The 23,101-nt window shown below is 42.2% G+C and overlaps 1 protein-coding gene across 5 annotated transcripts in view; it reads right to left on the minus strand.

The window, feature by feature from the left end:
- The window catches only part of LOC140481632 (nectin-3-like), a 117,845-nt gene that overhangs the window by 76,234 nt on the left and 18,510 nt on the right, over positions 1 to 23,101 (minus strand). For all 5 annotated transcript variants that reach the window (XM_072578135.1, XM_072578137.1, XM_072578139.1 and 2 more), the window contains one exon: positions 22,827 to 23,006. The gene's annotated coding sequence lies outside the window, so the exon portion shown is untranslated. The remainder of the gene's footprint in view (positions 1 to 22,826; positions 23,007 to 23,101) is intronic.

The following is a 23,101-nucleotide window of genomic DNA, read 5'->3' on the forward strand; positions in this document are numbered from 1 at the left end:
ACCATTTAACAGACATTTGGATCAGTATATCAATAAGTAATGTTTGAAGGGATATGGGCCAAAGGCAGATAGGGGGTACAAGTTTAGATTGAGATTATGATCGGCATGGACTGGTTGAGCGAAAGGGTCTGTTTCCGTGCTGGATGGCTCACTGAAATGAAATGATGTTCAATCCATCTGCAAATTTGTTAACTTCTTTGAATGTGAACTGGATGCCAAGATCACATTATTCTTTTTGGAATTCCTTGCTGAGCCAACAGGACTCATACTTCGAAAGAAATTGTTCACATTCTCTGAGGTGGTGAGAATGATGGTTTGTGAGATAGCTTATTTGGGGAAGAGTCAAAAATCAAATTCTTGATATCAAGGAAAGATTTTTCCAATTAAATCCTCACACTTTAGAAAAAGAATTCAGAATTTTGTCATCAGGCGATGAGAAGCTTTTTTCTCCATGTTTACAGCTTGATATTCCCAACATTGAACATCCAATCTTTATCTCCACAACTGAGCAAATTGATGGTATGAAAACGTAACTGGTAAAACAGCGAGGATACCTGACAACTTATATCATCAGTACTTATTGCAGCTGAGGAGGCCATTGATCAGCTGATGGGAGATTACTGCCCTTGCAGTCAGAGTTGAGGCTGCAGTCAGTCCTTAGGAGAGCAAGAGGGGCTTACATCTAGTTTATTCACGGTGCTGTTGAAAGAGCAGCACTGGAAGTGGGCCAGGGTGATCAGATTAGTCCTACCAAGTCAGTCTGGTTTGGGCCCTGTTCACTCGCGGGTGTTTGGTCATTAATAATCAGTGGGCATATCAGGGGGCAGTCCATAAACTCCTGGGCAAAATGGCCAGCACAAGTCTAGGGTTGGGCCTCATTCTACTGTTTTCCTGTACCTATAGCCTAATTAATTGAACTAAATAGTAATTCCTATTTAGTACTGCTTAGTTTTATTTCTTCGTGCAAGTATTTGAAGAAGCAATGAATAGTCTCTGAAAGCTTGTGTTCTCAAATAAACCTGTTGGACTATAAGCCCGTTTTGTGAGAGAAATCAGAATTCATGTTTTGAGTTGAGTGACCCTTCCTCTGATTTCTCTTCACAGATGCTGCCAGATCTCATGAATGTTATGCTGGTCAGAATGTTGCTTTTCTGTAGTCTTTCTCCTCATGCCTGCAATGATTTGCAAGAGAATAGGCCACTCAGCCCATCGAATGCTTCATCATGTGATAATGACAAATGTCTTTCTGAACCTCATTCTCCTATCTTCTCCCTGTAACTCTTGATCTCTTTTCTAATCAGGAACCATTCTGTCTCTGTCTTAAATACACTCAATGACTTGGCCTCCACAATCTTCTGCGGCAAAGAGTCCTACAGATTAACCACCTTCTAACTGAAGAAATTCCTTGTCATCTCAGTTCTAAAGGTTTATCCCTTCACTTGGACGCTGCACCCGCATGTCCTAGTTTCTTCGTATTGCTGCTAGTTTACTCATGGAATTTATTTTCTTCTTCATTTTGTTGATATTAAAAACATGGTTTCAGTCTTTTTGGCATGGTGGCTCAGTGGTTAGCACTGCTGCCTCCCAGCACCAGGGTCCCAAGTTTATTTCCAGCCTCGGGTGACTGCCTGTGTAGAGTTTGCGCATTCTCCCTGTGTCTGTATAGAGTTTGCACATTGTCCCTGTGTCTGTGTGGGCTTCCTCCCACAGGACAGGTGAATTGGTAATGCTAAATTGCCGTAGTGTTAGATGCATTAGTCAGAGGGAAAAATGAGTGTGGGTGGATTACTCTTTGGAGGGCTGAAGGGCCTGTTTCCACAATGTAGGGAATCTAATCTTTGCCAATTGTATGTTTTCTGTCAATTTAGTATAATATTAGCTTTCTTGGTTCACCATTGTCAGTTTTTCCCTTCCTGAAATCCTTCTTCCTCATTGAGATATATTATTCTGAGTCATGAACTCTTGCTTAAACATCTGGCATTGTTCCTCAACCACCTTTTCTGCTAAACTCCTTTTCTGGTTCACTCCAACCACTTATGCCTCATTTCATTGTAATGACCCTTAGTTAAATTTAACACAGTTATTTCCTAGCCAGTTTCCCATCCTCAAAGTGAATGCTAAGTTCTAGCATGTTCACTGTTTCCTGGGGATCTTTTAGTCTGAGATCATTTACTAAACCTGGCTCATTACACATTGTCTCATTGAAATAATCTGATTGGATCCACAATGTATTGGTTTACGAAACTGTGCTGAATACACTCCATCAATTCTTCCTCATGGCTGCTAATAAAGGTACCCCATCACACACTTCTTCCTTCTTGACCTTTCAAAAACTCAGATAACTCTAAATTTTACAGTTTTTTCTAATTGTCAGTTTCATGGAGGCCTGGCAAGTTTTCTCACAGCATCAAACTCAGATTATTAACTCAGAGAAAGTGAGGACTGCAGATGCTGGAGATCAGAATCGAAAAGTGTAGCGCTGGCAAAACATGACCCATTAGACAGCATCCGAGGAGCAGGAGAGTCGATGTTTTGAGCAAGGGTTCTTCATCAGGAAGATTCCTGCTTTTCCAGCACCACACTTTTCGACTTGGTTCACGATTTGCCTCCGTGCTGCTGTTGTGTGATTCTAACTCCATTCTGCCATTTACAATACCTGGAACAACTAACCCCTGCCAATGATATCCTGGAAATCACCAGAATTCTTGGCACCAACCTCTCAAAAAGGTCATCATGCACCCAGCACGGCTCTGTTAGTTCGCAGCTTCCACACATTGCTCCTGACATTTGTCCTGGGCATAAAAAGTAGGAAAATGGATACCTTGCTTCCTGGATAGGGACCTGTTAGTCCTAGTGGCCTGTTTCTGCAGAGGCGGGACAACATTTTCCCCTAAGACCAGCAGAGGATGTAGTAACTCAAACTACGGCAGCCTGCACCGAGGTTGCCAAGTCAGTGCAGTCTTAGCCATCTGGAGGAATACACAATAATGTAGTAGGTACGTCAATAGCCCCTTCTCTACTCTGCCAGTGTAAGAGCCACCACATTCCCACCAATATCTAATTATTGAGTTCTAAGGAGAGGCTGGATAGACTGGGACTTTCTCCTCTGGAGTGTAGGAAGCTGGGGGCTGATCTTGTAGAGGTTTATAAAATGAGAGGCATAGATAAGGTGAATAGCCAAGGTATTTTCCACAAGATAAGGGAATCCATAACTAGCGGGCATAGGTTTCAGGTGAGAGGAGAAAGATTTTTAAGGGAACTGAGGGGCAACATTTTCACACACTGGGTGGTGCACATCTGGAACAAACTGCCAGAGGAAATGGTAAAGGCGAGTACAATTACACATTTAAAAGACATTTGATTAGGTACATGAATAGGAAATATTTCAAAAGAAATGGGCCAAACACAGGCAAATGGGAATAGTTCAGTTTAGAAAACCTGGTCCAAAGTTAACCAAAGGGTCGGTTTCTGTGTTGTGTAACATTATAACTCCTCCCAGGCTCATCATGCTCTACCACCCTTACTGTTTCCTGTAACATTTTCCTCCTCTTTCTGTGACTCACAACAACCCCTGACATTAGATTAGATTACTTACAGCGTGGAAACAGGCCCTTCGGCCCAACAAGTCCACACCGACCCGCTGAAGCGCAACCCACCGAGACCCATTCCCGTACATTTACCCCTTCACCTAACACGATGGACAATTTAGCATGGCCAATTCACCTAATCTGCACATTCTTTGTGGGAGGAAACCGGAGCACCCGGAGGAAACCCACGCAGACATGGGGAGAATGTGCAAACTCCACACAGAGAGTCACCTGAGGCGGGAACTGAACCCAAGTCTCTGGCGCTGTGAGGCAACAGTGCTAACCACTGTGCCACTGTGCCGCCCACAACTAACCCTGCATGCCCTCTTTGCTAGCTGGCCATTTGCTTGGAGCCGCTACCAAGTTGCACCAACAATAACAGATGTGCTACCCACTTTTATGTCCCAGAATACCTGTAGCTGTCATATTCCATGTAGAAAAAGCCCACAATAGGGCTGAAAGAGTCAAGGTCGGTGGTGAGCCACCCAGTATTTGGGTTCTCAGTCATCATGAGGAGAGGATCCTGACTCTGACCATGTCCAAGCTATTAGACTGCAATAAGAGGCTGCCGTTAACTGACTGTGCCCGGACTCTCTGACTGAAGATTATCTCCTTTAATTCTTGAAAGACTGCTGTCAATTATGACATACTTCCTGCATTTGCATCAAAGCTAGGGATCTAGACAAGACTGCGGTTCGAGGAGTCTGATTTCCTTGGCTGAGGGGCCAATTGCAAAAAAACAGGGTAAGGCAATACAGGGATGGTGAGAGTATGTAAATGCTATGACGGCAAGTGAAGATCCCAGAGATGTAGCCTCACAGTCCACAAGCTGGGTGTATGTATCTGAGTATACAGTGTCCTCGCTGCTGCATTACAGTGATAGTTACTGGTGAAGCCCATGTAACAGCATTGACATGCAAAAGCATCTGTAAGTGAACCAGTGATGTGTCATGAAGGCTCTTAGAGACTGCAAGGTCAGATGTCAATGTCTGTGGATCTGTTTGGCTGGTGCCCAGGGAGTCACCTAGTGTCTAGCATGGAAGCTCTTCAGAGCCAGCAGAAATCTGAAGTCACCAGGTACCCGTTCAGACTTTCAATTGAGAATTCTCAACATGTGGATTGCTCGTGGTGGACGGTAAAGCAGGAAGATTTCACAGATTCTCAGTTAATATGTTTGTGAGCAAGTCATAATCCCCCATAACTCTGGAATGAGAACATTTACCAAACAGTAGGATAAAGACACTGACAGAGCACAGCTGTGTAATATGCTGCAAGACAGACAGGGCTTGATTGACACCCGGTTCTTGTAAATGAGAGCTGGGTGCAGCAGATTATCATGTATTATGATATAATCACTGGTCAACATGCCAGCATTTGGTTTGCAATATGAGGGTGAACTACAGCCTCTGTTCATTCTGTTTATTTTCACTTTTTGCTGACTACAAATAAAACTTCAATGTTTGCATTTGCCCATTGGTGTCTATATTTGACATTCCCCTATTTCAGAATGACAAGATGGGCCTAGAGTGGGCATTGGAGACAGGATTAGGGAACGTGGTGCCAGTAGTTAAGAAAGGTGGTGAGAACAAGCCAGGGAACTATAGACCGGTGAACCTGACGTCAGTGGTGGGCACGTTGTTGGAGGGAGTCATGGGGACAGTATGAACATGTCTTTGGAAAGGCAAGGACTGGTTGGGATAGTCAACATGACTTTGTGTGTGGGAAATCATGTCTCACAAACTTGATTGAGTTTTTTGAAGAAGTAACCAAGAGGATTGATGGGGGCAGAGTAGTAGACGTGATCTATAAGGCGTTTGACAAGGTTCCCCATGGGAGATTGGTTAGCAAGCACAGATCTCATGGAATACAGGGAGAACCAACCATTTGGATACAAAACTGGTTCAAAGGTAAAAGACAGAGGGTGTTGGTGGAGGGTTGTTTCTCAGGCTTGAGGCTTGTGACCAGTGGAGTGTCACAATGATTGGTGCTGGATCCACTACTTTCCATCATTTATATAAATGATTTGGATGTAAGTATAAGAGGTATAATTAGCAAGTTTGCAGATGACACCAAAACTGGAGATGTAGTGGACAGTGAAGAAAATTACCTTGGATTACAATGGGACCGTGGATCAGATGGGCCAATGGGCTGAGGAGTTGCAGATGGAGTTTAATTTAGATAAATGCGAGGTGCTGCATTTTGGGAAAGCAACTCTTAGCAGGACTTATACACTTACTGGAAAGGTCCTAGGGAGTGTTGTTGAACAAAGTGACCTTGGAGTACAGGTTCATAGCTCTTTGAAAATGGAGTCGCAGGTAGATAGGATAGTGAAGAAGGCATTTGTTATGCTTTCCTTTATTGGTCAGAGTATTGAGTACAGGAGTTGAGAGGTCATATTGCTGCTGTACAGGGCATTGGTTTGGCCACTTTTGGAATATTGCGTGCAATTCTGGTCTCCTTCCTATCGGAAAGATGTTGTGAAACTTGAAAGGATTCAGAAAAGATTTATAAGGATGTTGCCAGGGTTGGAGGTTTTGAGCTATTGGGAGAGGTTGAGTAACCTGAGGGGTGACCTTATAGATGTTTATAAAATCATGAGGGGCATGGATAGGATAAATAGAAAAAGTATTTTCCCTGGGATGGGAGAGTCCAGAACTAGAGGGCATAGGTTTAGGATGAGAGGTGAAAGATATAAAAGACACCTAAGAGGCAACGTTTTCACACAGAGGGTGGTGCCTGCGTGGAATTAGCTACCAGAGGAAGTGGTGGAGGCCTGTACAATTGCAACATTTAAAAGGTATTTGGATGGGTATATGAATAGGAAGGATTTAGAGGGAAATGGGCTGGGTACTGGCAGGTACGACTAGATTAGGTTGGGATACCTGGTCAACATGGACATGTTGGACAGAAGAGTCTGTTTCCATGCTGTACTGAACTATGACTCTCTGACTCTATGACTTTGAGAGGGTGGTTAGATGTCACTAAGGGCAGATAACTATTGTGGCGTGAATGTCAAGCAGTGGTTAGGGTGAGAGAAGGGGTTGTATGTGTGAGAGAGTGTCAACCATACCAGCTATGTGCCTTTGTAGGACAGTTTGTGGCTACTATGCCATAACATTGCAGTGAATGACAATATCAAATGATAATGCTGCAGGTGCATAGCAGCCCTTCAAACATGTTTTTTGGCAGATATTTGCTGACTGGTGTGTTTATCCAGGAATAGTTATTGATTGGATGGTAGAATTGAACATTAGGGACACCATTGGGTGGGGGTAAGTCATTAATGAGGGAAGTTTGATCAGACATGACAAGAGAAATCCCTATTCTCCCCATGACACCTTCACAAAAAAATGTAAGATTCATCTCTTGGTCACTATTACAAAAAATAATGTTTATCATTTACTTATGGAAGATTTAGATCAAGCCACTTTTGATTTTAAATTAATTTTTAGTGTTTTGAGTCCTATTAATTAAAAGCTTCAAGTGTGTGTGTGTGTGTGTGTTTGTGTATTTATGAGTGTTTTATGGTGGCAAGGGGTTAAGAAAGGATGTTTTTTCTGCTTTTGGATCTACATCAGCTTATTGCCAAGTGGGTCCAGCCAGATAAGATTTGAAATTATTTACCTTTAAGAAGTCCTGAATAATAAGGTAATGCAAAGGGTATTTTTGTTTCTGGTTGAAGGTTCAATTCTAACATTCTGAAGTGGCTGTGATGCATGATATACTTCACTTTATAAACAGGAGCTTGAAATAAGTGGTTTGGTCAACTACTGAAGTCATCTCATTCAGTGCTTCGACCAATCAAGGATGGACACTTATGACATGGGAAAACCTGTCTTCTGGATGTATTTAATCAATTTAGTCAGAGATGTTACTATTCACTTCTGGAGCAAGTGGGACTTGATACTGAGTGTTCTGGCCCAGAGGCAAGACCATTACCACTACATTACAAGTGCCCTTGCCAGTTTTGTAAGTATACATATATTGGCTAGTCTTGTTAAGAAACCTGATTATAGCACACTCTAGCCCAGTGTTATTGAGTACACAGTATAAGACCAGAACCATTCAACTAAACTCGAGTAAGAGGGTGAATTACAATGGTAAACAAAATAAAATTAAACCTATAAGATGGAACTTTGCTTGAAAAGACAATTTGACAGACCTGACTACAGTTTTACCTCAAGAGTTACCACTAACTGAAAAAAAATTCTATTAACTTTTAAAAGAAGAAACACATTATTGCACTTAAATATCTGATGTAAATTAGAATGCAGTACAAGACCAGTCACTTTTTAAAGTTAAGTTTGAGGAAGGAGGTGCAGAGGAAATTCATCAGGAAGTTCCCTGGGATGGAACACTTCAGCTACCAAGAGTGATGAATAAAATTGAATTGTTGAAATAAATACAAAGTTACAACAAATAATCCAATGCAGAAATTTGATTATTTTATAGAAGCATTTGAAATGTTAAAGAGAAGGGCAGATTCCCATCCATTGTTTTCTAGATGGCATTAAAACAGGAGGCCAGATGTATCACACTGAGAGACAAATGTATTGCAGATGCTGGCCTGCAAGGTTGACAAGCAGGAGGCTGAAAGAACACAGCAAGCCAGGCAGCTTCAGGAGGTGGAGAATTAAGCGTTTCGGGTGTAACCCTTCTTCAGAACCTATGCTATATATCTCCAACCAAATCCAAATCATCTGATCTACTGGTATGAATTTCAAGACATCAGGCAGGACTTCAGTGAATTTGGCAAAACTGAACCAGATCGAGTTTAAACTCAGAAAATGTGAGGTCATGCACTTTGGTAGGAATAATCAAAAGACTGACCCTATTTCAATGGCGAAGGACATCAAAAATTGCAGCACAGGGTGATCTGAGTGTTCTTGTGCACGAATCTCAAAATGTTAGCATGCAGGTAAAGCAAGAAATTAAGATGCTAAATGGAACGAGTTTGAAAATAAGGAGATCTTGTTACAACTGTAGAATGATGGTGAGCCCACATTGGAGTACAGTGTACTGTTTCAGTCACTGTATTTATGAAAGAATATCCTGGCATTGCAGGCAATTCAAAAGAGATTCACTCATCTGATTTATGGGATGGGAAGGCTAGAGCCTAATGGTATTCTCACTAGACTGTTGAAACAGAGACCCAGATAATGCACTCTGGGCTTGGGTTTGAATACTGCAGTATGACAGATGGTGGAATTTGAATCTAATGAAAATCTGGAATTAACAACATTACGATGGCCACGAATCCATTATTAATTGTAGGGAAAAGCCCATCTGGTTCTCTAATCAGGAAACAGATCTGTCATCTTTAGCTAGTCTGGACTACATGTGACTCCAGACCCACAGTTAGAGGTGGGCAACAAATGCTGGCCTAGCCAGCAACTCGCACATCCTGTGAATTAACAAAAAATAAGGTGATCTTTTTGAAATTTAGAAGATTTTGAGGAACTTCATGGGGCTTTTGGACAGCAGATGAGGAGTCCCAAATAGATTGACATCGATACAGAATAAGGGGAATCTGGACAGGACAACATGATGTTACGTGTGTGGCTCAGGAGACTGTAGGGAGTGTATGTCCATCATGTGGTTTCAGATGACACTGTTTGGTAACTTTCTTGTAAAACTTGCTAAATTGCTGCACTGTGAGATATTAACCTTATTATTTGAGGCAACTGATAAAACAGACAATATGGTTAGTACAAGTGGAACTATGAGATCTAAACACAGGAAAATAAATCCCCAAGATACAATCTAGAAGGAAAAACCAGCACAAGTGATGAATGAGTTACACTGATCGGACTCATCTTGTACACTTTAATACAGAGATCGAATATTGACCAGTATTCATTTCCAAGTCTAGATATTCTTCAGTTCTCTAAGCATGTTGCACATTTTTGCACGTAATGAAACCTATAGTCTGTGAAGGTCATATAGAAGATAACGACAGCTTTGTGTACAGGATGTGTAAGTTTGATAAGTCAACAGCTTAATATATTCAAATTAAATGTGGAAGGAATGCTTGCTATAAATTAACTAAAAGCATAAGACTTTGCTATTAATTAATCCAAACATAAAGGCTGAATAAAGTTTATTAAACAACCTACTTTGTAAGGCCAAAAATTATAAAAATATCTGCAAGGTGCCTTTTCGTTAAGGAAGAACCAATTGAATTCTGGCTGTGAGGCCCACCAAATGGCTAAGGGAAAGCGAATGAGTCAAGGAAGGTATGTCTGTGCATTTTAGATAACAAAGACCTATGAAATAGTGATAAAGTCATGTAGGAATTTCACTTTATGGTTCAAACGTACAGTTCAAAGCACTAATTTCTCTTTAGGAGAGACTTTTATAGGATTAGAAGACTCTGTCAATTTAACACTTCAGGACAACTAACATAAAATGAATATAAAAGAAGTTGCAAAAACAGCCACTTTGCTGCAATCAGAAGAAAGCAAACGTGTCAATTATTTTGCTCACAAGGACCTACAGTCAATAAGCACTGTAAATCCGAAATAAAAACAGAAATTTAGCACAAAAACACAAAAATTAGGAACAGGAGTCAGTCATTCAGCCTATTGAACCTGCCCAGCCATTTGTTAAGATAATAATTGATCCCATTAAGACTTATACTCTACTTTCCTGAAAACTCTCCATACCCATTATCTTCTTATTGGTCAAAAAACCTTGAAAATATTTGATAATCCAGTCTTCACTGTTCGTGAGGGAAGAGATTTCTAAACACTAACAACCTTCTGAGAGCTGACCATTGTGCCACAGTGCCACCCTCTAGTTTTGAACTCCCCTACCCTTGAGAAATGACCATTGCTATTCATCTTCTCTGTGTCCCATATGATTTTATACATCTCTATAAGTCACCCCTCAATCTCCTATGCTCCAGATAAAAACATCCCAATCTAGTCCTGATAACATTGTTGTAAATCTTTTCTGCACCCTTTCCAATTTCATAATACCACTTCTATAACAAGGTTGTGATGAAGCTGCTCCTTTAACAAGATTATGCAGTTCTTGGTTTTTGTTTGAGGTTGTAAATGACACAGCCACCGAAAAGTCTGGGGTGGACGGTGTTTAGGACATATTTGATTATAGCTAACAGATACTGCCTCAGGCAGAGGCTTTCAAGTTTAATTAAAAAACTTGGACAATGAAAGGGGAGTGGCCAGTTTTCCCAGCTCAGCTTTTCTCTGGTTTGGTTTTTTTTAAAAGCAGTTGTGTGAAAAAGAAGCTACTGGACATACAGAAGCAGGTCCTGGCTGATACTCTCTCTCTGATTTCTATCCTGTAATAACTTGGGTTTGACTTTACCTTTTGTGCCAAGGTGTTTTCATGGGATTGATGCAAGTATTTGGAACAGCATCATTCAGTTGGGCTGATCTGTTAGGTTTTCGGCGAGGTTAAGCTATTGGCTATGTTGTTTTCTGTTGTTTGTATTTCATTCAGTAACCTTGTAAATAAATTCTGTTTTGTTTAAAACAAAGTGGTTTGACCAGGTGATTCTCTCCGGGAATATCCACTTTACACCTGCTTAAAACAACTAGCAAAGTTATGGTCTGGGATACCTTCTTGAAATGTTTTGAGTGGTCTGGCCTGGTCCATAACACTGTTTACATTACTCAAAAGTGTACACAGAGTGGTAAAGTAGGTTGCTTGCCTTCATTGCTCAGACTATTGAGTTATGGGAGTTGAGATGTCATGTTGCGGTTGTACAGAATGTTGGTGAGGCCATAGCCTTGTTAAAAGAACAGCTTTGTCAAGCATGTTATCAGGACAGGAGAGTTTGAGTTATGAGGAGTGGCAGGAGAGGTTGAGATTGTTCTAACTAGAGCACAGGAGATCGAGCTTATAGAGATATATAACATTTTACCGAACACTGATAAAGTGAATAGCAATGGTCTGTTCCCTAGGGCAGGGAGATTCAACATTAGAGGATGGCACCGTGGCTCAGTGGTTAGCACTGCTGTCTCATAGTGCCAGGTGTCTTAGTTTGATTTCTTCCTTGGATGACTGTGTGGAGTTTGCACATTCTCTCAGTGTCTGTGGGCATTTCCTCCTGATGCTCCGGTTTCCTCTCACAGACCAAAGATGAGCAAGTTAATTCGATTGTCCATGCTAAATTAGCCATAGTGTCCAGAGATGTACAGGCTAGATAGATTAGCCATGGGAAACGCAGGGTTATAGGGTTAGGGTGGGGAGATCATTGGAGGGTCAGTATGGGCCGAATGGCCTGTTTCCACACCATAGGGATTCTATGATTGTAGAGGGAAAAATTTTTAAAGTGAAAGGAGAAGGATTTAAAAGGAACGTGGGGGGCAAATGTTCTACAGAGAGGATGGTTTATGTGTGGAATAAACTGCCAGAGGAAGTGGTAGATGCAGGTACAGTTACAACATTCAAAAGACCTTTTAGACAGGTACATGAATAGAAAAGGTTTAAAGGGTTATGGGCCACATGCAGGCAAATAGGATTCGCTTAGTTTGGGAAATTTGGTAAGCATGGACGAGTTGGACCAAACAGTCTGTTTCCATGTTTGTGGAAACCCTTTTGTCAAGTACAATGTGTGGAAACCATTTTGCCTCACATTCCGTGCCTGCCCTGTAGAAAGCTTGTTTATCCATGTCTGCCTGAGAAACGGTTGGCCTTGCAGCTGTGCAGATACTTGATAAACGAGTTCTTATCTTTGCAGGAACCTGTTCTTCTGTTTGCGAGAACCTATTGTATACTAACACCTGCTTATCATCTTCTAACCGATTCTGTCCAGACGCTACATGACTGAAGCTAATGCTGGGCAGGTTGCCCTATGCCTGCCCATTAGTCTGTAATTAACAGTCAGCTAATTGTAACCTACAAAGTCTCACGAATCTCTGTGTAACCCACTGGAGTGATTTGGACCATCCCATCGAGCTGGTCTCCTTGTTTCACCCCAAGATGTCACGAATAACCGTGTCAATACTCAAGGCTTGCGTGCGTGTTACTTTCTAAATTGACTGCTGTGTGCGAGCCACTCTCTAAGTAACTGGTTTTTGCCCAGCAATGTCGTTTGACTCTATAAATGCTGATGGAACCGTACAAGCATGGTGACACCACAACCAAAGTGCAATTTCAATACGCCTGCTGAAGAAGGGAAAGCTTGCATTCAGATTAGCTCAATGAAGATTTCTGGGGAGTGTGGTGATTGTGATGAGGTCGGTCAGTTGGACATCATAACATAAATTCCTTGAATGGAGCTGTCAATCTGGTTCAATCAAGGAGATCTGGCTGACATAAATGTCTGCTGCATATGAGGCACACAGGGAAACTCTGGAATGGTAGCCCTTGTCTGGGAACACTGCAGGCATTTAAAATGACACAGGTGACAAGGATGCCTGTCTTTTGGTAGATATTGGAGATGGTGATAGCCCAGTATTATCACCAGACTGTTTATCCAGGGACCGAGGTAATGTTCTGCTGACCTGGGTTCAAATCCACCATTGTCACCACAGCTTCAGGACACTTCTGCAGTGGTTCCTCAGGATGGTGCTTTAAGCCTAACCATGTTTCACTGCTTCAGCAATGATCTTCCCTCCATCATAAGGTCAAAAGTGGAGATGTTCACCAATGATGGGTTACCATGGGTCTGGAGTCATATGTAGGCCAGAGAAGTGTAATTCCCTCTGCATTAGTGAATCTTATACATGAAATTTGCAACTTTTTCTACATTCACCTGATATACATTGGGATAATTATTTGCAGTATACTTTAAGTTAGGGTCCCTCAATGGTGACTGCATGAGTCATTGGGTCATGACCTCTGAGATAGCAATGGTGACTGTGAAGTGGAGCCTCCTTTGTGACAGTCGTGGGACTGGCACCATGTCCAGCAGCACTGCCAAGCCCCTTTAGTAAAGTATTTGTGTATGCACGTGCACTCCGTGAGCCGCATAGTGAGGTAATTGGCGTCAGACACCCCACCACTCATTTTGGCCCCCTGTTCTGGGACATTTTGTTCTGGAGTGAGACAGTGGGGGGGGTTGAATGAAATGAAACTCACTAGAACAGCTGTGAGTATTGGTGAGGTGTCCTGAGTGAGATGGCATCACAGAGGGCATGCAGGATGATTCATCTGGGAGACTGCGGTGGGTGAGAGTGATCGAGGGAAGATGTTGCATGCAAGACTGAGTGCTGGCTTTGTGGGAGTTAAATGGAGTACAGGGTAAGGGTATTATCCTGCTAATGCATGCAAATAGGCCTCTCGCTACTCGCAAACAAGTTTCTTGTCTTGGTAATTAAACCTCGGCTGCAGAATTGGACTTCTTAGTGCTGAGAATCTAACTTTTCTGAACTCACCGTATTCTTACAGCAGACTCAGCACTGCCTCATATTTCAGGGACTAGGAAAGACTGCCCTTGGCTCTTGGAACGGGTAGATCAGGTGACAGTCGGTGTAACATTATTGGGAACTGGAATGATTGTATCATAAGGGTTAGAATAACTGTGGAAAAGACTATGCAGAATAAGGATCAATTGAGGGAGTGTTGACTTAAAAGTGGCAAGAACAAAGTTTATCCAAATAGATAGGCATGAAAAGTAGCTGCAGCATAGCCAACCTTCAGAAGAGATGGTTCCAGCACAATTGAGCTGCATACCCTCAAAATGCAAAGCTGGTGCAAACAAATCCAGAGCATGCTGGGTGAAAATTGACAGACACTAAGATAAAGATGAAAGTATGCTTAAGACAATTGTCAGATATGGAACACAAAAGAGAACCAGGAAGAATATAGAAGGTTCAGAAGGGAGGTGAAAAAGCAAATAAGTCGAGAGAGAGATTATGTAAAACCCTGGCTGTTAGCTTTATAAGGGATCTCAAAGTCTTCTACGGGACAAAAAAGATGTTAAAAAGAAAAGTAGGGACAATTGACACCACAAAGGTGATTGAAACGTGGAGACAGAGACATAGCTGAGGAATGAAATTAATACTTTCCTCATCTTTGCCAAAGAAACAGGTCATGTGGCTGAAGCTAATTCAGTCTCAAAGGTCCAGATTGATAAGGCAGATTGTAATTCAGATTGACAAGGTACTGGGACTAGACGCCATGCATCCAAGCGAACTGAAGGAAGTGTGAATGGAAATTGAAGGTGCATGGCCATGGATACATGTTATTGTTCTTGACACCCCATGACATTCCAACAGTTTCTGGTTTCCTGGCTCTAACTACCTCTTCACCATGTGTACCCAGTGGTGCTCGAAGTTTGGGAAACTGCAACATTTAAAAATAAGTGTAAGGGTAAGCCCAGCAGCTGCAGAGACCAGTCAGTTTAACTTCAGTGCGAGATAACATTTAGAAACAATGACCCAGATATTCTGATGATCAGACAGTCATTGAAGCAGCAAAGAGTAGAGGTGTGTATCAGGGTTATGCAGAATCTCCAGCATAGCTGATGTGGAAAATACTCAGGAAACTAATGCAACCTCCCTGCATCTCCCCCAGGGATAAGAGAAATTTAGGAAATACAGAGTCACTTAAGCTTAACAGAAAACATTAGAGATCCACAGCCGGTCTAATTGCTGGTTAACTGAGGGAGGGCCACCATTTCTGGAAAAGGTTGTGGAGGAGTTCAAGAACAAGGAATGCTCCACAAATCCCAAAACTAAAGCCACTGTGGGAAATGAGGCAAATCAAAGGAGGAAGTGTTGAATGAGAGATCATTCCCAGCTGGGATGGGAAGAGAGTGCTGCTGGATCTGGATTGTTCAAACTTCCACTTGAAGAAGGCGCTCAGATTAACCTGATAATGAATGGGGGTGGAAAGGGACTGGGTACACACGGGGAAGAAGAGGTAGTTAGAGCCAGGAAACCAGAAACTATTGGAATACCATGGGGTGTCAAGAAGAATAACAGATGTATCCTGGAAGAGGCTGAAAAAGAGGGAGAAAAGTTAGTGAAGGTATTAGGAAAAATGTTCACTGAGGCAAGAACATACCGAGGGAGGAGATGATGGCATAGTTAGACTGCTAATGGACTCGTGATCCGGAGCCACAGGTAAGTGTTTGAGGATATAGGTTTGAACTCCATCATGGCAGATGGTGTAGTTTCAATTTAAAAATACAGAATAACAAACGAGTCTCAAGGCAACTGTGTAACCATTGATACTTGGTATATTAAAAAATTGTTACTGAAGTCCATTACAAAAGGAAATCTGCCCATCCTGACCTGACTTAGTCTACAGGTGACTCCCAACCCAGAGCAATGTATTGATACTTGGAGCTCGGAGGGATGGTTAACACGTGCTGGCTGAGCCAGTGGTGCACAAATCCTCTGAACTAATAAAAACAATGGATCTACTGGGGCAGCAGTGTTTGGGGAACTAGATAGGGGTGGGAGGTTGTGGAGGAAAGATATCCAGAGAAAGTAAGGTCTGTGACAGTCTTGTAAAGAATGACTAGGGGCTCAGTGGTGGGATCATGGTCTGGGGGAAATTGGAAAAAAGGTTTTGAGTGTTTGTGCTCACCCTTTTCAAGATAGAAGTCCAAATTCCACAGAAGACCACCCTTGTAGGTAGTTTTGACAGCAAAGTCAGGGTAACACCCGAGGGAAGTGAGTGCAGGTGTAACGATGGAAGATAAGTTCGTGGGAAAGGGAATGCAGAGAAATGGTGGATGCTCACAACCTTGATGAAAAGATCAAGAGTGAGATCAGAGGCCAGAGGGAATGGTCCAGGGGTTTCAGAACAATCTTTGAAATGAGTATAAAGGTCTGTGGAACTTGATGATGAGCTGCCCAATGAAAGAGGCACAACAATGATGAAAGAAGAGTGGAGAGTGTAGTGCTAGAAGAGCACGGCAAGTCAGGCAGCATCCGATGAGCAGGAAAATCGATGTTTCGGGCAAAAGGCCCTACATCAGAAATGGGGCTGGGAGGCTCGGGGGTGGAGAGATGCAGGAAGAGTTGAACATTGTGCTGCTTCTGAAAACCATTGATACAGGAATGTAAGGGATAAAACAGAACTCTTTGCTGAGCATAGACCATTCAGCCATCTCGCAAACTAAGCTAACCACTTGAGGGGTGACTGGATAAAATAGAAAGTAAAACACAACAGAACAGTGTACAATGTTGATATTGATAACCCAGAATGTGTCAGGTTGTGCAAATTTAAGAGCACACCAGTAGATAGGGTCACAGATTTACAAATATTGAAACAAAAATATAGAAGTAAAGCCTGTGGCTTGGAATAGATGTAGAATTCCATCAGAAAATGAATGTTTTGGTAGGACAAACAGAAACTAATGTGTATGGTCTTATAGCTATTTTAGGGAATGGTTGGTTGCAAGATGACAAGACTGGCCCCTAGATTGTCAATGTTATTTGCTATTTTGGAAGGAAGGGAAGCTTGGAAAACATGGTGGTGTAGCTCTGTTTTAAGCATAACATTATTTAGTTTTGGGACCTTAGTTTAGAAAGTCAAAATGCAGAATAATTTGGGTATAGAGTTAAGGACACTGAAGGACAGAGTAAAACACTTAATAACAGGTGTTTTTCAGAAAGGTCAAAATCTCAAGCCCTGTGTGCTGATGAAGAATCTTACTAATATTGACTGTTTCTCACCCCACAGATGCTTCCAGACCTGGGGTTCTTCAACATGTCCTGCTTTTGTTTCAGATGTCCAGCATCTGCAGTATTTTACTTTTTTAATATAGACTGCATAAATCAGACAGACAATGGGCAAAGTGTATATAGGACAACTTATTAGAACAGCACAGTTTAATGCTAACCAGGAAACCAGCTAGTTTACTCACTGAATCCCTCCAGTGTGGAAGCAAGCCATTTGGCCCATTAAGTCTACACCAACCTGCTAAAGAGTACCCTACCCAGACCCTGTCCCCATAACCCTGCATTTTCCATTGCTAATGTGCCAAACCTGCACATTGTGGGCAATTTAACATGGCCAATCCACCTAACCTGCATGACCTTTGGACTATGGGAGGAAACTGGAGCACTTAAACAAAACCTGCACAGACACAGCGAGAATGTGCAACCTCCATACAGACAATTGTCCACAGGTGGAATTGAACCCAGGTCCTGGTGTTGTGAGGCAACCATGCATCACTATAGTGATCCACTATACCCCCATTAACAAAAAAAAACAAAGTGCACAGACACAAACATCAGGAGAAATGCCAAACTAGTTTTTCTGCAGAAATTAACTATTTGCCAAAGCTTTCCCATGTCTCCTTTTTGCCCTACTGATTTCCCTCGTAAATATCCTCCTATCACCTTTATCTACTTTTATGCACTTTAAGATCTCCAGCACCTCCTCCTCTGTTTAACAGACACTTTTCAAGATATCATTGTTTACTTCCCAAATTCTCAAGCTTCAGTTTTCTCTAAGTAAATATTGACATGAAATACTCGTTTAAAATCTCACCCATTTCCTGTGGTTCCCCACATAGATAGATTTGTTGATCTTTAAGGGGCATAATTCTCTCCCTAGTTAAGCTTTTGCCTTAATGTATTTATTAAAACTCTATGGATTCTCCTTAACTGTATTTGCCAATGCTATCTCATGTTCCCTTTTGCCCTCCTGGTTTCCCTCTTAAGAATACTCTTACTGCCCTTACATTCCTCCAGGGATTCACTCATTCCCAGATCTCTGTACCTGACAAATGCCTTCTTTTTCTTCACCAGAGCCTCAATTTCTGTCTACATTCAAGATTCTCTACCCCTACCGCCTTGCACTTCAAATTAACAGGAACATATTGCTTCCAAACTTTTGTTAAATTTAATTCCTTCTGGAGCATGAAGACGTTAGTAAGTTAGTTCTGCACAATGTCTATTTAAAAAAAATGTGTTAAACTGGTGCAAAGTATTGCACATATTGGACTTCCCCTTAATTCATTATGAACAGGCAATCAGCAGAAATGAAGCAGTTCATCAACTTTGTTAACAATTCCAACCCACCCTCACATTCATTTGGTCTATCTCGGATACCTCTCTCCCCTTTCTTGACCTGTCCATTTCTATCTCTGGCAACAGGTTTACGGACCGACATTTAGCATAAACCGGACTCCCATAGCAACCCGGACTACTCCTTCTCCCACCCTGTATCCTGCAAAGACTCCATCCCATTTTCCTAATTCCTCCGTCTCCATTGCATCTGCTCTGATGAGGAAATGTTCTACTCCCAAGCATTCCAGATGTCTTTCTGTTTCCAATAACATTTTTCTCCCCCTTTGTCATCCAGACAGCCCTCCACTGCACCTCCTCCAATCTCCGCTCGACTGCCTAAACATAGTAAAGATAGGATTCCCGTTGTCCTCACCTTTCTCCCCACCAGCCTCTGCATCCAACGTACCATCCTGAAACACTTCCACCAATTCCAATTGAACCCATTACCCAGAACACCTTCCTCTCCCCACCCCTCTCTGCCTTCCTCAAGGACCATTCCCTCCACCACTCCTTGGTTCACACCACACTCCCCACCAACCTCTCCGCACATTTTAATCCCACTTCCACTCCCAGTATGTCCATCCTTGGCCTCCTCCATTGTTGCAGTGAATTAGACCGCAAGTTGGAGGAATAATACCTCATCTTCCACCTGGGCAGCCTACAGCCTGGAGGACTCAACATCGAGTTCTTCAATTTTAAATTACCTTCCAACCCATCCCCTGGATCTATTTCCAGCCCCGTCTCTTTCCTCCCATTCCACTTACTGGCCATTCCTTCCAGCTACTAACTAGATTCATCCTTCCCATTGAGCTACTAGGTCGTACCCACTACCTGTGTCCACTTATCACTACCTCACCTCCGCTACTCTCCCTGCCCAACCCTCCCCTTTATCTGTAGCTCCTCCTACCCCCATATCCTCCCTAGCCCATATCCAATCCTGAAGAAGGACTATTCCCGAAATGTTGAATTCTCTACTTCCTGATACTCTCTGGCTTGCTGTGTTATTTCAGCCTCCTGTTTGTCGACATGAAATAAAGCAATTATTCAAACCTCTATTGCTTTTGTTAAAAACAAATTGGAACTTTCAGTTTTTGATTACAATAGCTCTGCTATTTCTCTGAAAAATGTAAGGGGAAGATTTAATTTCCAGGTAAATTTCCTTCATTTCTTTTTCCGGATTCTTAAATCACAAATCAGTTCTCAATTGGTTTGGTTTATTCCCTCTTTAAATTAATCTTTAATTCTCATCTATTTTCTTGCCCTTATCTCTTCATAAACCAAACAGCACCTTTTTTTCTTTAAAAAAAAGCACTGTTGATTGTCAGTAAAGAAAGGGTTCACATTAAAGAAAAGAAATTCTTGCTTTGTCTATCCTGGGGTGCACTCATTCTGGCCCTAGTCCCACGGTGCTCCCCCTCCAACTTCCTACAAACCTGCATCCCCTGATTCCCTACAGTACCAGAGTAAGAATAAGAACCACCCAGCTCCTAAAACTCAGCATCAGACACAGTCTTTTCTCCGCACTGAGATTAAATGACAAATGATCCTGATTCCAATCCAGACTCAGACTCCCAGTGAAAGAATGTGTTGTATAACAAGAATGAATTTCTTGTGTTTCCCATTGGTTATTCATTTCTGCAGAGAAACGAGTTGGGTGTTTCTCCTGATGTCTATGCCTCTCTGCATTTTGTTTTTGTAACTGTACTGAACCAAGTGTAAATTTAAAAAAAGCAAAACTCATTGTTGCTCTATTGGCTCCCCTCTAATTCCTTCTCCTCCGCCCTTGAGCTCCACCGTTAACTACAACAACAACAGAACTACCCTGCTCCTGTTCCTCACCTTCTACCCAACCAACTTCTGGATACAATGCATCATCCTCTGCCATTTCCACCCTCTACAATCAGACCCCACCACCAGAAATATATTTCCCTCCACACCTATTTCAGCATTCCGCAGAGACCATTCCCTCCGTGACTCTCCCGTTACGTCTACACCCCCCACAAACTCAAAATTCACTCACGGCACCTTCTCTAATCACCACAAGAGTTGTAAAACCTATGCCTCACCTTCATCCAAGGTCCCAAGGGATCCTTCCATATCCAGCAGAGATTTTCCTGCACCTCCAAACACCTCATCTACTGTGTCCATTGCTTTTGATGTGGTCTCCTCTATATTATGGAGAAAGGACATCTACTTGTGGAATATTTCAGAGAACATCTCTGGGACACATGCACTAAACAACTCCATTGCCCTGTGGCCGATCACTTCAACTCCCTGTCCCACTCCACCAAGAACGTACAAGCCCTGGACTTCCTTCAACACCAAGTCCTAGCCACCCGACGACTGGAGGAAGAACACCTCATCTTCCGCCTTGGGAGCCTCCAACCACATGAAATCAATGTTGATTTCACCAATTTCCTCATCTCCCCATCTCCCACCCTATTCCAGGTCCAACCTTCCAACTTGGCACCACCCTGTTGAACTGAACTACCTGTCCATCTGCCTTCCCACATATCCATTCCTCCCTCCACACTGACCTATACCAACACCCTTCATCTTCATCCACCTATCATATTCCCACAGCCCCACAACCTCCCATTTCTCTCTGAGCCCCCTTGCCTCCTCCCAATTCCTGATGAAGAGCTTATGCTCAAAACGTCAACTCTTCTGCTCTTCTGATGCTGCCTCACTGGCTGTGCTTTCCCAGAGCCACACGTTTTGACTCTGATCTCCAGCATTTGCAGTCCTCACTTTCTCCTCCATCACAGACAGATGACTGGCTTCCTTTAACCTCAGGAGATTTCTAAGGGTCACCACATCTCAGGCAAGGAGAAAAGGAGAGTCCATTAAAGTAACTTCATCCAATACAGGAATTGAAACCACACTGTTAGCATCACTACGCATCACAAACTAATTATCCAGTGTACAGAGTTAACTGAACACCCCAGAAGATATGAGTAACACAGCACAGAATGAGGCTTGTGAGCTCATCCTGCCATCTTGTGGCTCATTGAAACAGCTACCCAATCGCTTTCATCCTGCGGCTCTATTGCTAATGACGAAAGCTTCTTTCAAATTTCAAGCAAATATTCAAATTCTTTTCGAACCTAATACTTGAATCTGTTTCCACCACCATCTCAGGCAATGCATTCAAACTATAGCATGGTGGTAAAGTCTTGATGAGTTGAAGGTTCTCTACTGTACTGTATAATCTTATGATTTATGATAAAAACTCGCTACATCTTTTTCTTCCATGTGCCATCTATGGTTCTTTTACTAAACACTTTAATACTGGTTGCTCTAGTTTTTAACTTTTCTGCCATTGGTAAATGTTTTATCTTATTTATCCTGTTGGATAGGTTGCTTTCAGACCTGCTGAATTTCTCCAGCACATTCTGTCCTCATGAAGTTTTTATTCTGTTTTTATTTCCCGTATCCAGATATTTTCCTTTTGTTTTACAGGATTTTCTTCACGAAGTAAGAAGGGTTACTGGACCTGAAATGTTAACTCTGCTCTCTCTGCACTGATCCTGCCAGACCTGCTGAGCTTTTACAGCTATTTATGTTTTAGTTTCTGGCTTTCTTGAGGCTTCGGGTATTGTTTTGCTGCAAAGAAGCAGAGAGGGAGACAGACAGAGAGAGAGAGAGAGACCACCTGCCTTTTCTGCATGTCTGAAAGCTTCTGACTTTTATTTATCTGTATATCCACAGCTGCTTGCCTACTTGGTGGCTATCACTTAGTTGTTGGCAGGTCAAAGACCTTTATCACTGAAGACTGGTCACCAATCAGCTACTTTTTCTTTACAAAATCTCCCTTTGTATACACGCTGTGGTTCCAGGAAGGGCTTTTGCCCGAAACGTCGATTTCGCTGCTCGTTGTATGCTGCCTGAACTGCTGTGCTCTTCCAGTACCACGAATCCAGTATTTGGTTTCTAGCATCTGCAGTTATTGTTTTTACCACACTGTGGTTCCAGCCTATCTGCAGTAACTCAGCCCACTGCTTCTACAAGTAACTTGTACCCAGTGTCAGTAAATTACTTATAAGAAGTGCAGCAATCCCCTCTACCATTCTAGCTTTAAGTATTTCCTCTTTCAGTCCACAATGAAAAAATACAGAAAAATAAAAACATACAGTTTTTACAAACTTTTCATGGCAACATTCTTCCACAGCATCTCCCCCTTTCCCCCCACCCCCAACCCTCTGTTTCTGTATAGTTAATTTACTGAATTCAGGAATATATTGTTTACCTGTATCCATTCTCCAGACAAATCTCTGACTTTAAATATTCATACCTGTTTAAGGATGTGACAATATTGTAGCTTTAAGAGGAGTAGCGAATTTTGAGAAGATTTGTAGCTCAGGTTGAGGTTCTGGATATAAGTTTGCTCGCTGAGCTGGAAGGTTCGTTTTCAGATGTTTCATCACCATGCGAGGTAACATGCTAAAACAGCAGCTAATGAACTTGAAAGACCCTATAAAGACAACAAGCAAAACTAATGTCATTTACAAAATACCTTGCAAGAACTGTAACAAACATGACATTGGACAAAGAGGCAGAAAACTAGGA

Source organism: Chiloscyllium punctatum, chromosome 9 (genome assembly GCF_047496795.1).
Source record: "Chiloscyllium punctatum isolate Juve2018m chromosome 9, sChiPun1.3, whole genome shotgun sequence".
Classification (NCBI taxonomy): domain Eukaryota; kingdom Metazoa; phylum Chordata; class Chondrichthyes; order Orectolobiformes; family Hemiscylliidae; genus Chiloscyllium; species Chiloscyllium punctatum.